General features: G+C 41.4%; 1 protein-coding gene and 1 long non-coding RNA gene across 2 annotated transcripts in view; one reads left to right on the top strand and one right to left on the bottom strand.

Moving 5' to 3' along the window:
• Nucleotides 1–1,415: 1,415 nt before the first annotated feature.
• On the bottom strand, nt 1,416–14,378 carry LOC145429655 (uncharacterized). Its single transcript, XR_013909920.1, has 3 exons — nt 13,894–14,378; nt 1,863–1,936; nt 1,416–1,742 (listed from the first exon to the last, which is right to left on the bottom strand). It is a non-coding gene; the product is annotated as an uncharacterized LOC145429655 (long non-coding RNA).
• Nucleotides 13,957–16,852, top strand: part of znf710b (zinc finger protein 710b) — a 27,670-nt gene continuing 24,774 nt past the window's right edge. The window contains exon 1 of the mRNA XM_026172266.2: nt 13,957–14,088. The gene's annotated coding sequence lies outside the window, so the exon portion shown is untranslated. The remainder of the gene's footprint in view (nt 14,089–16,852) is intronic.

The following is a 16,852-nucleotide window of genomic DNA, read 5'->3' as shown; positions in this document are numbered from 1 at the left end:
CAAAAAGATGTGTATTAAATGTATATTTTCCTCATACTTAAATTACATAAATGTGTAGTAAATGTGTAGTACACACATTACATAAAGTAATCCAGACTCTAAGATAAATACATGAATTTAAAATGACATGTGCAGTATTTATTTATTTATTTATTTATGGTCCTGAGAACTGAGCCTAGACGTCAGAGTGCTTTTCTTCCCAGCTGGACCAAAAGGGTTGTGTCAGTTTTCTCGGAAGCGATTGATTTGGGACCAGCCATCTAGAACAGTAATTCAATAGACACACATTACTGATGTGTGTTTGTCTAGTTCCAGTAAAGCTATTCTGATTCAACTGCTGGTTTCGTGTTATTCTCAAGAAAACTTTGTTCTTTCACAACGCTCTTGACTTTAAACTCTTTGAACCTTGAGTTTTTCTAAACACAAGACTACGTCAGAGAATTTAAAATAAATAACTGGATCACTGGTGTCCCGTTTCACATCAACTGCTCTGGAGCATGATTCATCTAACATTGTTATTGCACTCATCTGTTGTGTAACAGCCAGCCCATGTGCGTGTTGTGTTTTTTACGACATCGCTACGCAGGAGAAATCATTTCAGGGTGCTTCAACTAGTTAAATGTTTGACTTTTCCGAGTCTGGCATGAATTTGACTGTATCGTTCTTCTCATGTTTGAATACTGAATGAGCAGAGATCCAGTGAAAGGATGCCAAAAGAGCAAAGAAAAATGACAAATATGAATATTTCCATGTATTTGATGTGTCTCCATAGCAGCAGTTTTACTTCTAAGAACTAAAACAGCTGCTTTGTCAAACAGCCTTTGCTGTTTTGAGCATTGTGTTAAGCAAAAATACAAAATACTAGCTGTCGATAGCAGTGACATATTTGAGTGGCCTCTTCAAAAGATGTTTTTCCAAACACATGTGGTTTTGTCTGTTTAAAGCAAGGATTTTGATTTAAAACTTTCTTCAGGCATAATCTCTGCCCTAAACCAGAAACCAAGGCCAAACAAACAGAAATGATATTGCGGCTAAGCCAGTGCTGAGGGTATATGACCTGCTCATTTACATGAATATGTTACCGTAGGCACTGAGGAGCTGAGTGTTCGCATAAAGCTTAGAGTTCTGTTGCTGTGGAAGATAAACATATTTATTCAGCCTTTCCTCACCTTTGGTTTCAAAAAATGCTGATCCATGTATAGGGAAATGCAGTTTCACTGGTTTGTGAAGCTGCATAATTGTGCCCGTTGAGGCGTCTGCCGCTCCCACATCATCAATAGACAATACAAGACAAGAACAGATGCAGCTTCTGCAATACAATGGGCTCTGACAACATGGAATTACAGCCCATGCAGCTGAAAAGTGGCTTTTTATTCCTCTGCTCCTGGGAATGGCAATAAAGGGTGTGACATACATTGAATAAAAGCATTTATTCTCAAACAAAGATGGCAAAAAGGAGACATAGCTAGCATCTGGACGTATCTGTCAGTTGTGAATCTCCGCTATAAACAAAACAAACATGAAGAGGAAAAAACTAGGCGGAGAGAAAAATACTGGATGCATGAGGATTCGTGAAAAAACAGAGGCATGTGATACATCAGGCTTTGGACTCTCCAAAAACCACATCGGCTCAAAGGGGGCTTATATTATGTTGTGCAGAGTTGTGTGTTCTTGCATGTGGGCCGGTTCTGAGCTCATTGAACAGCTGTGAGGCAGGCTGCAGGTGAAAGATGAGTCAAGTCCTACGGGGAGACATCAATCATTGATGGACTGACACATCTGAGAAGAAAGGCAGGGAGAAACAGAAGGAGAGCCAGCAGAGAACAGACAACAAACGCACTCTTACACTGTAGAGCTCTGACCTTGTTGAGATGTAGAAGAGTCATTGTTGTCCAGGCCAGCCAAGCCCCTCGAAGCACATTTGAAATCAATCATCCTGGAGGGGAGAAGCAGGAAATGATGCAATCTGTGACAAGGAGTGGGACCCTAATCATACTTTCTTCCCAGAAACACTGGTCATATCCTGTACTTACACATTCATTTTCACTTAATGTCAAAAGTTGGATTTTGAGGGCCAGAGTTGCTTAAAGATTTTCAAATAGCGTCACATAGTCCTCTCTGTGCTCCAAGATAGCTTTGGTTAATAAAAAAAGACATGCAGAACCTGGAGTGATTTCTTGTACAGTCAGGAAAGTGAATTTCTTATCAAAGACGACATACGTAGGAATAATTAACACAAAATGTTTCTTTTTTTTTGTTGTGTAAATTCTCCCCAGCTGTATAAATATAACCTTTTAGAGATGCAGTTTCATCATTTCCAGCATGTTAATTAAAAATGCACAATGCAACAACAAGAAAGTTGACTTACAACAAGCTGATAAAGTACAATAGAGGAATTCAGGAGAGTATTATACAGATAGGTATCCAGTAGTGGCAGGAAAGAGGGGGCAGGCAGTGAAGTTTATAAAGGATACACTGAGAGCCTGAGCAAGACTGCTACATGAGTAGATGGAGTGATCTCAGGTGGATAAGCCGGATGGAGCAAAAACAGATGGATAAGTCGGTGCTTAAGAGCAGGAGGGGAGGAGGTTATGCAGGTATGTCAGCTGGTAAGCTGAGAGCTGGAACCACAGGAAGGTGACACCTACGCTAAAGGTAGGCAAAGGTTGACACCGGAGGAGAGCGTACTCCGGCATTAAAATATTTGTGCACACAGATTCATGTTTAGAGACCTTCAACCTTTTCTTGCTAGTATCCTTTCTAACACTCAGTGCCAGACAGGCAACACACTTTCAATTTCAGTTTTCTTTGTATAGCAAAGAATTAAATGCTTTACTCCTGCTTTGAGCAAGCATTTGGGAATGAAGAAAATGATGGAGGAAAAAAAATTAAAATGATCCCTTTAAATAAGAAAAAAAAAAAAACTCTGGCAGAGCCGAGCTCAAGGAGGGCAAAGACACAGGAATATAGAGAGAAATACAGTTGCACTTCCAGAGTCTACAGAGGTTCTAGGCAAAAATTCACAGGATCCCCTCAACCCAGCATTCATCACCATTATGTTATGAATAATTGGAAACCAACAATGACAGTCCTATAAAACAGCATGTACAACATTACTCTAGGAATAACAGAGACCATGTTTTTGATGATAACAATGCTCAAGACCAAGATGGCTAGTTAGGAAGCGCTTAACCTGTAACCGCTATCTTCTCTCTTCTTTCAGCCTGTTAGTGATACCAACAATTTGACTGCAAGTGTCCTGACTCTGATCATCACGTCATGGTCAGCAAACTGCTGTAGCTTATGTTAAGTGAACCATCTTTTCTGTATGGAGTTTGCATGGGTTGTCTCTGTGTAAACCGGCTTCCTAGCAAAGTCTAAAGACATGCAATTAATGGGGTTAAGTTAACTGGTGATTCAATAGGTGTGAATCTCTCTCTGTGTTAGCCCTGTGTCAGATTGGTTACTTGTCCCGGGTGTACCCTGCCTCTGTCAGCTGGGATGGGCTCCACTTACCTTATTTTACCACAATATCATCAATATAGCAAATGGAATGTAAAAGTCTGTCAGGGTCCTGGGACTGGGCGACCCAGGATCCCTGATCAGGGCTCGTCGGGGGAGCTACTTAGGAGAGTCTTGGAGCTCCCACCGACGCGGGATCATTGAGTTATCTTACCAAGTCAGTGTGTGTTAGCGTAGGTCTGTGCTGTGCGTATATGCCCGCCGAGGGTTAGTGTTGACGGCTGCGTCTCTGGTTTCCCTACAGGAGGAGTGGTCCGGAGAGGCAGCACGCACGGGGGTGCGGAAACACAACAGCGGGGAGCACGAGCACAGATATCGGAGGGAAGCACGCACACGGGGTTCGAGGGAGCAACGGGGAGTTATTGTATTTACAGCCTTTTCACTGTAAATAAAGAGCACTGTTTGCATCGCAGAGTCTGCGTTTTGGGTCCTCCTTTCCCCACATCCCCACGGTCTGCCAGCCAGACCGTGACAAAGTCACAACTGGTGTTTACTTTACACAAAGCTGTATTTAAAAACCTTTATGAAACACTAAGACTGGGGAGAAAACATAACGTTTTTGGACTTAACTTTTTATTGCTGAATAAACACTGTTAGAGGAATGAATCACCAAGTGTATTTCAGCCAAGAACAAACAAAAAGATCCTAGCACAGTGTGTTTGTAGGTGTAAAATTCTTATTAAAGAGCTCAAGGCAAGACAGAAAATGAACAAAGAAAATCTGGATCCAACTGGTGAATAACTCTGACAAAAAAAGCCCCCCCAAAAAATCAAATTATGCTAAAATGATCTAAACACTGTGCACGCAGAGTCCCAGTTTCATACAAAAACCACTGCCAAACAAAAAACTAAATAGTACTGAAGTTTAAATGCAAAGCAATTCTCCTAGGGTGTCATTAAAATCACATTTCAGCCAAACTGATGTTCAAAGCAAATTCTGACCATCAAGAACTGAACATCTCAGCAAAGAGCTCGACTTAAATGGCTTAAAGCACCTTTGGGAGAAGAAAAGAGTAGTAAGCAATCACTGCCCACAATAAAGTCAGAGAGATGTGACCAACAAGGCCACTGGGACTTTTTCTCTTTTATGATACAATCGGTCTTTTAGTGTTAAAGTGACTCATTGGTAACAGGATGTGCGGGAACATCAGCCCAGGCTCATCTTTTGACCCTCTAGATACTGAATAACCTTTGGCTGATGGGATTTAATTGATACATAAAAGCATGTGTGAGGCTATGACACAGGAATGTGCTGCACTGACATATGAGTCAGTAGCCGGTGTCAAGCTTTCATCAGTTATAATGGATGTGCTTTTTGATGGAGTGAAGTGGTAAAGTTTTTCCCTTTCACTCCACTTTTAAGTGCTATCCCTATTAAACCTTTTGTTGTCAAGTCCACTGAAAAGCTAAAGAAAAAACTGCACTAAAGCGAGACTTTTATAATATTCAAACATGTAAGGATTATTATTTTTAACAAAACAGCTTCCCAGCAATCTTTCTGCGTTAACAACTAAATGATACACTGATAGGTTATGCAAGTTCCGTCACACACTTGGGATCTCCTAAGCGTAAAGCCCCATCTCATATTTTTAGCCATGTGGGTAATGTGGTCTCTGTGACACTTAACTCGCCTGCTGCAAGCTCTTAGCAGTGCTTCTCTTCCCTGTACTTATGGAACAATAAAGAAGTGGAAACAAACCAGGTCTTATTTTTTAAAATGTGTTTTCCAACTTACCCCATGGAGAAAGCCATGCAGACAGTTTTGGTTTTTAGGTATAAGTGCTGAGACATCTGCTCTGACCAGTGGGGTGAACAGACTTTTATTTGTGCTGACCTGAACGCGTAACATCTACACATGAAAGCCATCTGTTAGTTTCTTGTCTTTTGCAGTTTACAATTAATATGTTTAACATGTGTTTTTGAAAAGGCAGTAATGATCAACATTTACATCTGCCAAAGACGCTTGATTGATTTGGTTTGTTTGCACAGTGATTCAAAAGGTTATGGAAAGACTTGCAATTTCAATTTAAGAGAGTTGGAGTTTGGCCCAACTTAGAAGTGGGATCCAGATCTGGGAGTCAGTGGGAAAGATCTCATTCCATCTCCTCCTGGGGAAATACTTTCCATCTCTTTTCAGGGGACACTAAGGCGTTACTAAGCCGTCTAAAAGATAGAATCTCTCCAGCGTGTCCTCGGTCTGCCTCTGAGTGTTCTCCCAATGTGACATGCCCGGAATACCTCACCTAGGAGGTGCCGTGGAGGCATCCTGGTCAGAAGCCTGATCCACCTCAACTGGCTCTTTTTTGATGTGGAGGTGTGGCCTTTCCATGAATTACAGTCTTATCATGGTGTAGGGGTCTGTGTGCCGTAATGATCCTGCAAGTTATGTTGTTGGGGGCAATTTGCCCCAAGTAGGCTTCCCCAAGGCAAACTGGTTCTAAGTGAATTATAGTAAACTAAGAGCAATTCACGAGATCTTTTGGAAGAGAAAACACTCCCTACATTACGTGAATGTGGGTTACTGAGGCCTCACCTTGGAGCCAGGTCCCAGGGTGGGGGGCTTGTCAGCAAGTGTCTGGTGGTCAGACACCTAGCTGGGCTGAGTCTTAAGGAGTCAGATAGGCTGGTTCTCCTGTTGTTGTACCACAGGAGGGGCCATGGTCAGACCTCCAGTTACTGCAACTGGCTTTGCATACAAGGAACACTAAGGGAAGGTGTTAAGCTCAAACAAGCACCCTAAGTGTATTTTAAGTGGTTTTTTGAAAGTGTAATTTTCTGTCACTGGAAAACCTTCGTAATGAAATAAAGCATAAACCTGCAAACTGTCTATAGTCTTTAGTTCTGGCCTGAACATCTGTAGCAAAGTATCGCTCAGGGTGGCCTCCTGTCAGCTTTAAATCATAACTTTATGTTTTTGAACACTCTCCATTTGATATCATGTGCCAAAGACTTATTAGATATCTGAAATTGTACTGTAAAACCTACTATGAAATCAGCAGAAAGTTTTCAGCAACTCAGATACACATAAAGGTGGGTGGATTTCCCCGAGTCAGAGTTTCTACATCAAACAGTAGCAGCACCTGTGCAAACCTCTCACCTCAGGCTAAAATATTCTTTTTTCCAAAGAAGGAGGGAGAACCCCCTAACAGGTGCGGGGCTTACATCCTCCTATCTACTAAAAATCACAAGGTTTATATCAAAGCTTTGTACTGGATACCAAAAACCTTGCTAACTTATTTTTTCTGCAAGATGAACAGTATAACTTTCAAACACATGAGCTGCCCTCGGCTTTCAGGGAGATATTTGCATCCTCCAGGTTGTAAATGAACAAGGAGCAAAAATAGGCTCTTCTCTTTATCTTTGATTATTACTGTTACTGGCTTTATACATAAAAAAAATACAGTGAGCTGTGGTTCTCTGGATTAAAATGCCTAGTTGATGCCAGAGGTCAGAGGAGAATGGCCAGATTGCTTCAAGCTCAGAGGAAGATAACAGTAACTCAAATAACCACTCTTTAAACTCAAGCTATGCAGGAGGGCATCTGTGAATGCACAGAATGTCGAACCTTGAAGCAGATGTGTTAATGCTGCAGACGACCACACCAGGTGCCACTCTTATGAACAGGAAACTGAGGCTAAAATTCAGACTGGCACACTAAAACTGGACAACAGAAGACTTGAAAAAAGTTTGGTCTTGATTTCTGCTGCAACATTTGAACTGTAGGGTCATGATTTGGCATAAGTATGAAAGTATCCATCCTGCCTTGTATCAGTGATTAAGTCTGCTGCTGCTGCTTCTGATGTAGTAGTGTGGGGTGCACTTTGGGGCCCTTAGTATAGTTTAAACACTACAACCTACATGAATATTGTGGCTGACCATAACCACAGTGCACCCGTCCTCTGATGGGTGTTTTCAGTAGGATATCACACCGTGTCAAAAAGCTCAAATCATCTCAGACTGGTTTCTGACCAGTTCACTGTACTCAAATGACCTCCACAGTCACCAGATCTCAGTCCAACAGAGCATGTGGTTAGGATGTGGTGGAATGGGCCAGCAATGGGAGATTCACATCGTGGTTGAGTAGCTGACAAATCTGCAGCAACTGTGTGATGCTATCATGTGAATATGGACCATAATCTCTAAGGAATGTTTCCAGCACCTTGTTGAATTTATGGCACAAATAATCAAGGCACTTATGAAAAGGAAAGTGTTCCTGATGAAGTGTCGAGTGAGTGCATGTTTCATTTTTGAGATTTTTTCTTGGTTTTTTTGTTTGTTATTCAACGTATTAACATTCAGTAATTTATTTTTATATATCATAGTTCTTGTTCATGTCAGACTGGATTTGGGTTTAAATGCTGGAGGAATTTCTAAGAATGTATTATCCATGTTACCCAGCCTAATTTTATCTTGCTGATGACACCAATGCTTCTCACTCTGCACCGTATGCAAACAGTACATCCTGCTTCTTTGAAGCACTGAATTGATAAAACACATAATAGGCTTTAATATGAGCAAGAGACAGAAAGCATGGTGTATTTTTGTCCCAAAGGACTGCAGTATTAAACCACTTCAGAACTAAAATCTAATAATGACATCATTTTAACTCAATTAATCTGTTGTATTTGTAAAGTCATCATTGCTTAATGGGATCTGTCTTCACTGAGATAACCTGCAGCGGAGAGGTTATCACATTGAGACCTTTTAACACCGATGATCAGAGAACAGAACAGTCTGGAGGAAAGCAGGACCAATTAGTAATAGGACTGCTACTTGTGCAGAAAAAAAGCATTTCAGCAATTAAAAGTCAGCCTATGTTACACAAGATGTGCTTTTCAGTAATGCAGTACACACGCAAATGGTGGGCAGTCATGGAAATCTACTTATAGGACGTGTCAAAGACCAGATTTTATTCAGATGGAACATAAGGAAAAGTATTCACGCACAGTCACACACTAGCACATGCAGGACTGTGTTACTACAGAGAGTAAATTGGGCTGAAGATCAGCTAAAGAAATATATAAATAATGCTTCTCAGTGCAGAGACACTTAACCCAATGAAAGCACATGGCATCCAACTTCCAACAACAGAAGTATTTATACCTGTGCAGCATCATCAGGCAAGATGGAGGAGTGGAGAATGACATCAAGAACAGGTTGTGAAAAGCCCGGTGAGTAATGATGAAAGGCATATGTAAATTGCCCCGGTACAGTCTCAGCAGCAAACTGAAACTCTACAGAAGCTGCATCCTGTCAACCCTTCTAAATAGGTCAGAATGTCAGTGCATGGCCAAGCACAATGTTGACAAACCGTCATCTTTGAAGCAAACATGCAAGCAGAAAAATCTGGCAAGTCTTACAGCCAAAGAAAATAATCAGTGACCTTCTCCATCAGTGTAATATAGATGACATGGGGACTATAATCACAGAGAGGGGATAACGATCTGTTGGTCATTTTTTTCATAATGAGCAATGATCCCTTTACAAAGGTGGCCCTTTGAAATGGCAAAGGGCTAGCAAAGACGAGAAACACCAAAGTAAACATGAAGAAGGACCGCTGAGGAGGAGAGTTGAGCTGTACATGGGCATCCATTGAGAGCTTGGCTAAAGAAGAAAAATAATGACTGTTTGCAATAGTAAGTGTAATAATTCAAATACAAACTGGAATGTGTGAGGTTTAGTTGCCTGTACAGTATGTTCTGAAGCACATCGGACCCAGCATCCTGTCTGTATGTGCTGCCTGACAGCATGCTTCTTCCGAACATTCCCCTCTTATCTTAGCCAGCTCTGCTAGAGTTTCTAACTCTTGTGTAATTTGGGTAATACTTTTCACAGCTCCAAACAAGTGGATAATTTATCTGGATTAAGAAAAGTTAATGCGTGTGCCACACTGATTACCGCTTGTTGAAAACCCGACATTGTAAAGAGCCATTATTTAAATCCTTTAAGCTTTTCCTGTTTTCAGTGGACTCAGAAGCTCAGAAAATACATCAGTATGATTTGATTTATCTTGCCACATGAATGATGTCAGCGCATTTTAAAGTTGACTGAAGAATCACAGTTAAGCACTTGATGCACTCCTGTAATCAAATCAAGCACAGTTTTCACAAATGAGCACTCAGATTAAGGACGTGTGTCCATTACCTGAGTTTTCTTTGTAAATACAAAGAAGATGAAAATGTAGAACTTCTCTGATTCACTGACTAGAAATAATAATGTAGTAACCATGACAGAGAAGCTTCATGACAGCAGACTTTCATGTGTCTTCTCCTATGAAATGTTCAGCCAGCTGCATATGAAGATATCGCTTTCCTTTCATGTCCTTCTGCATGCTCACACATTTTTAACACCACGCACTCCTGAGCGAGCCTAACTGGAGCCACATAGCCTCAAATAACCTCCAGAGCAGGGTGTCAAACAGGAGGAAGATGCCCCCGTGTTAATTACTGGTCTCTCACCAGGGGGCTAGAAGGACCTCGGCTATATTAAACTTTCTGAGACACTCTGACCCTGCTGCGGCATTCACACTGCTGTCAAAGTTCACATGCATCTCTTACATTTTTGTGAAATGTAGAATAAAACATGTTATTATTATGTGTACTTGGAGACGCCTCTATCATTTTCAGCTGATCAGAAACGCTGAGCTGAGCCTACATACCTGCACAGCTGCAGAGCAAAGAATTCTCTGTGTTTTAAATGTTTCGTGACAACACGGGATTTTTCTTTGAAAGAGCGTCTTACACAACAGCACATGCTTTCTCAGGAGATTTGGCTTGAATTTGAACATGTGAACTTCAGTTGCCCCGACACGCCGCTGCCTGTACATCTCAGGAAAGAAATGGGAGCTCGGAGGACAAATGAAGTAATACTGTTACACCCTAATAAAAACCCACTGTAAGTGAATGGGAAACCAGAGTACTACACTGCCTGGAATGAATAGCAAACACACGGCAGCCCCAAGTTAAAATGCACTTGTGTAACAAATTAAGCACGCTGGGCTCTTTCATTTTTATGAACATCTGTAATTTGTGAAATTTAATGTGTGTGATCGCTACAGTGTTGTTTTCCAGGCTGTACAGTTTAACAAGCGGCAAGAATGATTGGATTTTGTTTTAAATGATTATACAGCAAGGCTCACACTGGTGCTTATTCTAACTGAGTCACAATGATGATGTTAACTTGGTAAGGTTAGCTTAGCCGCCACAACTTCTACTTCCTCTACTTTGTTATTTTCACCATCACAAACTTGTTACACAACTGTCTCAAAGATGATCTCATCATTGGCTCTATGTGAAGTTTTAGAAGAAAATTATACTCGACGCAAAACAAGCCCCAGCTAGCTCAGCCCATAACAAGTAGCATATGGCAAAGTCTGACTGATGCATTTTCCCTTTAAGTCTGCTTCAGATTAATTATTGTGCAACTTGTTTCTAATCTTCAAATCATTGTAATGTTCTTGCGTTAGTTTGGAAATACTATGCAGGATGGACATTAGTTTGTAACATTATATGACAGTCATGAATCTACTTTAAGAGGTGGATTTCCTGGCAGAAAAAAAAGCTGCATTTGTATCTTAGATTTTTGTGTTTGTGGCTGTTTGTGTTTTGTGAGAGGGAGAGAGAATGAGAGAGAGCTCAGCAAACAGTGGACAGTCCAGAGTGATGAAGCAGATGGTAATCACACAGTCTAGACAGGAGGTAGGCGAGTAGGAGATAGGCCGCACTGTTAAATAACCACCCACAGGTGCAACATTTTAAAGCCTCTTTTTTCCAGCAGACTCTACTGCACAGATTTCTGCAACATAATAAGCAGGCAGTAGCTCATCATGATAAACTAACAGGACAAGACTTGAATATTAATATGTTTGAATAGGGGAAAAATGGTCCTTTATACACCATCTTTTATTTGAACTGCACGCTTTGCTAACAGAAGACAAAAAAGCATATGCTAAAGCAAGGCTGTGAGAGAACCTCAGATGGCCAGCGTGTAGCAAGTATGAGTTATAACACCCCCACATTGTCTGTTGTTTGCTCCGGTACTGTTCGCTACCTGTGGGAAAAAGAGCGGATTTTCCCTCTGACATAGTGTGCAGTGCTCTTACCCTAGAGTCTTTTACATAGAAATCAATAAAAACTCATCTCACTCCGCTGACACGGTTTTAACCAAAGTTTTGAGACCACTGACCTGCAAACATTTAAAATTCGCAGCGCATCTGTATTCACGAACCTGTGAATAATGAAGGGCACAGCGGCATCTTTATGTAAAAGATCATATTCTGTCAATAAGACTGGATAATCACAGACTGCAGGGGCCTGCCTGCGCAGCCTTCTGCATAGACTGATAGCACAGAACAACAGGACTGGAGGCCACATCTGCACACTGCACACGAAACATCAGTCATTTCCTGATTGTCAGCAGCAAATTAACTTGGTCAAATGAAGATGACTTTCTTTCATGTTGTAAAATGTAAAGGAAGCGCTATTTCCCACTGGACAGACGATGATGTGTCTGTCATAAAGTGCTGTTACAGTGGACCTGCCTTGGCCTGTGTTGACACTTCATAAAGATTAACACTGATGTAGTTATTCACACATTAACAGCAGTGAATTAAGGAATCTTAATCAAATAACATGTGAAGCACTTAGACACAGAAAAAAACATGCTGTCACAAGAGCTCAGTGGAGTGCTTGTGCCCTCTAGTGTCAGTGTTGTATGTTTTCTCACAGCAAAACATTTCATGAATTTGTCACACTTTTTTAAAAACTAGAAAAGGCCTATTTTTGCCTTATGCAACACCTACTGAGATCATGTTTTAAATAACTTAACTTTTAAATTTATAACTCAAGTCTTAAGATTTTTAATTTTATTTCACGTGTGATTTAATTACATCAAGCACCTACAGTAGAAGGAAAACATTTCTAGAATAGTGTCAATATGATTGTCTGTCTCTGTGTTGACCCTTCAACTAGCTGGTTACCTGTCAAGGGTGTGCCCCCCCTGTCCTATGGCGCTGTGGCACCTAGGACAGGCTTCAGCTCCTGTACTATGGATGGATGCTTTTGAAATCCCAGGAAAATATTCCAAATTATTATTAAATAATAAATTATTATTGTTTGTGCCAAACCTTGCAGTAACACAAATGGCCACTTGAGGCTGACACGAAAAACTACGCGAGTCACTTTACACTTTCCAATTTAACAACCTGCAATTTTAAAAGGGGTCCCTCTACTTTTTCCCTTTGTGACAACTGTAGTTACCTGTATAAAATAAATGAATCTATGGTAATGAACCATTAGAGCTGTGGCCACTAGTGACAGATCAAATACACTGTTCAGTTATTTATTTATTTTTACATGCTTTTTCCCCCTCCTGGCCAAAATAACCATCCCATTTAATATCACAGCGAAACACAGATTCACCTTGCTAACCAAGTGAACTAACCAGTAATTACATTATTGGAATTTCAATTCAAATATGGTCCTATTTTTACATCCTATTTAAAAAGTAAGCAAACAAAGAAGTATGGTCACCTTAAATACCAAACTGGAGGCTTAATGTTAGTCCCAAAGCTATGGCTGCTGTCATGGTTGGACAGTGAGAAAAAATTATGACGCTACATTGACTTTGCCCACTGGGTCCATCTGAAACGTATAAAGACTAAAATGTACAACAATGGACTTATCGTTTTATTCTGTGTGAGCAAAATGAGTAGCTAAGGCAGTACAATCATCAGAGAAGTGTTTACAGGGTTCCTGTCAGAGAGGTGTTATCCCACAGGCTCCGGACCGGATACTTTTTTTGCAACTAGCGTATCGCCCCTTGGTGGCTATAATAATATTGCTGGTTTAAGGCACCAGCGTTGACTTACCTTTAGACCTAGGAGTTTATTATAGGTGTGGAATGTCTGAGCTCATTTTATATACAGTCTATGTTCACTGCATACTTACTTCTGTTCCATATATACACATTTTCAACAGTAAATATTTGCATGCGGTAACAGTTCTGTTTAAAAAATCTTTACATCTAGAGGGTTAGGGTTATCTTTAAAGTGCCCGTGCATCATGGGCGATGCACTCCTGTGTTTGGGATGCAGACATAGTGCCACCTGGTGGACTTTGTTAAGCTCATACAATTGTGTCCAGCACAGTTTAAAAACTGTAAATAAATATGAAAAATAAAACTACCCAGTAAAACAGGTTAGTCCTAATAAGGGTTAGCCAAAAATATGTATTCTGAAATTCTGAAGTTAACATCTCACGTCTTTTGTAGTCTCTGTATATTATTGTAAAGGGTGTAAAAAAACAGCGCAGAAGTATTAATTCATGAAAGGTGCAAAAACATATGATGCTCACTGCGTGGTGATTAACTGTACCTATTAAAGTAGCTGAGCCAGAGTCCGCTGTGGCGTTGAGGAGGAGCTCAGTTGTTTATTCATTCACGTCAGCCCCTCTTCCCTTCCCTTCCCTCCTTCCTGCTACACACAACGGGGACCCACCGTTGTAACTGTTTTTCCCATATTAAAATTAACCACAGCCACGTCGCCACCATAAACCGATTTTGGAATCAGGTGAGTTGCGCTTTTATCTTCCTTTGGAGATTACAATTGGAACAGAAATGTATATGTGGCGCTGGCGCGTTGACTTGTCCGGCCCGGCGAGGCGGAGGAGGAGTATTTCAACCGTAACTTATTAAATTCCTCCTGACCAGGCTCGAAAATGTATGCGCGTTATGTGCGGCGATTTCACCGTCTGTGCGCTTTAGGCGACTGTCTTTCGGTGCGGCTTTTCACGCCGTGCCGAAAACAACCGCGCGATGTAGGTCAACAACTACAGCCAAAATGTCGTCTTTTCTTTTTTTACTTCCACATTCTCTCATGCCACAAACAGATGGCGTCGAGAGAGGGGGATGGAGAGAATGGGGAAAGAGGCGCATAAAGGAGTAGGGGCGACACCAGGCCACATTAGCCATCACTAATCTAGACCATGCACATGCAACATAACCCACCCCGTTCGTGCCAAAGACGTCTTGCAGGCCTGTCTTCAACAAAGTTTTTGCCGTTAAGTTGTCGGGTCTTTCTTTTTAAAGATGCGGTGGAAGTTCTTTTTTGGACCTGGGGATGATGGTTTATTTTCAGTAGGCTGAAGTGTCGGCAGTGCCAGCGTTAAGATAAGGCTGGCCACTTTCAGCTTTGGTGTATGTAACGCATAGTCGAGGCCACATTTTGGTCACAACCCTGCGCAAAGGGGGATATTTCGACACCGCAAAGCACCGGGAAGATGCACTGCAGTAACCTGTAGCCAAAGCGGCTTGCTGCTGCTATGGGAAAGACAAGCTACCACCAGTTGGCTGACTCCTCCAAGGGCTGTCAGAGATCAATGATAGGCCACACAGGTATCCTCCACTGCACTAATGAGGTCAGTGCATCTAACACTGGCTTGTCAAGGGATGTGAAGGTACTGTAGGGCTGTCCCATTTGTGGCACTCTGTGCCATTAAATGTAATGAAATGCAAAGCCAAAGCCAGTAATCGTACTGCTGACCCCTTGCATACCTGCCATGCAGTGTCTAATCATGTAATGAGGACGGTGCACTGCATGCAGCAAGGCAGCTGCATACTGTGCATACCAGTTGGCAGCTCAGGGCCTATAGATGTTCTCTGAGTCACTGCACTTCAGTGGCTGGCAGTAATTAAAAACATATCCTCCCATTGCGGTCTAAGGGTCATCTAATTGATGGTCATTTAGAGGGAAATATTTAAATGACTCAGCAGCGTTCACTAAGGTATCACTGCTGTGCAGATCCTAATTCATGCTGCAGAACTTGCCATTAGCCTCTTTCAAAGTGATGAATGAGTGTCCTGAAATCATGCTTTGACTTAAATGACTCAATCATCCCAGTGCCCACGGGAGAACAGGGCGTCAACCGCCGCCGTTCACCTCAGGCTTCTGTACTGTTACTGTAGCCATTTCGGCTGAGCATCTTCAGTCAGTTTTGTCTTTCTGTTGTTTCTGCACGAGCGTTAGGTGATGTAGGTTCAATGTTTTCAGGTCGAGGAGTCCACTTCCATTGTTGTCTTTCAAAGAGTTTATCTGTTGGCTCCTGTTGTACTTTTTCCTGAACTGTCAAGCCACTATAGTGGATGGCCAGTCATGGCCACATCGATTTCAGTGCTCTGCCTCCCTGAATGCAGTTTTGAGGCTCTTTGACTTCCCCAGTTTGATCATAACAACTCCCATCTTTTTGTGCAGTAAGGCTTTTCAGCCAAATAATTTTTCTTGCAAAGTTATTATCTATTATCTCTGAGCTGGCAGCACACAATTGTTTTGTTTGTTTTTCCTATTTTAATCCCATATCTTAAACTTATAATATGCATACCCCCAAAATGTCAACATCAACAAAAATCACAAGCAAGCAATCAACTTTTACCCGTAGAACTTAGGTCAAGTTTTAGTGTACTGATTTCACCAGTCACAAAATTGTAGCTCGTATTGTTTTCAGTGTGTGTGTGTGTGTGTGTGTGTGTGTGTGTGTGTGTGTGTTTGGCCAGGTGTTTCTTTGTCCATCTGGATGTAAGTGGTCAGATTTTGTCAAAATGATGTCAGTATGCACGATGGAGTCAAAATTTTAGAGGTGTGGTCAAACTAATTAGTACTGAGTGCTCATATCATAATGCAGTAATTAGAACACATTGACGAGCATTGTTACTGGTGTGATCCCATTCCATTGGGTTACGCAGTGATGAATTTCCCCAAGTTTGGATCGATAATGTGTTACTGCACTGCACTGCACTGCCGCTGCTGGTTTTCACAATCTGTATGTTACTCAGGGGATCATAAGCCGTTCGTTTATGGATCATCATCAGTAGGGTGATGGTTGAATCTAGTCCGGCCGGGCCAAACAGCAGTCTTATTCCCCATAATCCAGAAAAAAGACAAATCCAGTCATCTTATCAGAAAATTAGATGCTTCTCTGGCAAATTAAGATAAATGAAAAATAGGCTTTTTCTATTTTCTCCTTCCGCTCTTTATCACGCTTTGGGAATACAGCTGTGGTAAAAGGTTTAGAATAGCTGATGATGGTGTCAGCACATTGCAGCGCTTCGCTGTGCTGCAGGCAGGGTTAAAAAAAAAATGTTTCTCAAAGCACAAAGGCCTAATGTGTGGGGCCTGTTGGTAACAGCTGAACGACCTCCAATGTGCATTGCCTGCTTGTTTGTATGTCCTGCATGAGTGCAGTGTTTAGGCCTGTTTCACCACTACAATGCCCAGATCTTCTGGAAGAAAGCTTTTTATTTTGTAATTGTTAAAAATAAAACCAGATTTAGGGTAACTG

This window comes from Astatotilapia calliptera, chromosome 1 (assembly GCF_964374335.1).
Source record: "Astatotilapia calliptera chromosome 1, fAstCal68.1, whole genome shotgun sequence".
Taxonomy (NCBI): domain Eukaryota; kingdom Metazoa; phylum Chordata; class Actinopteri; order Cichliformes; family Cichlidae; genus Astatotilapia; species Astatotilapia calliptera.
This window is presented reverse-complemented; position numbering and strand designations above follow the sequence as displayed.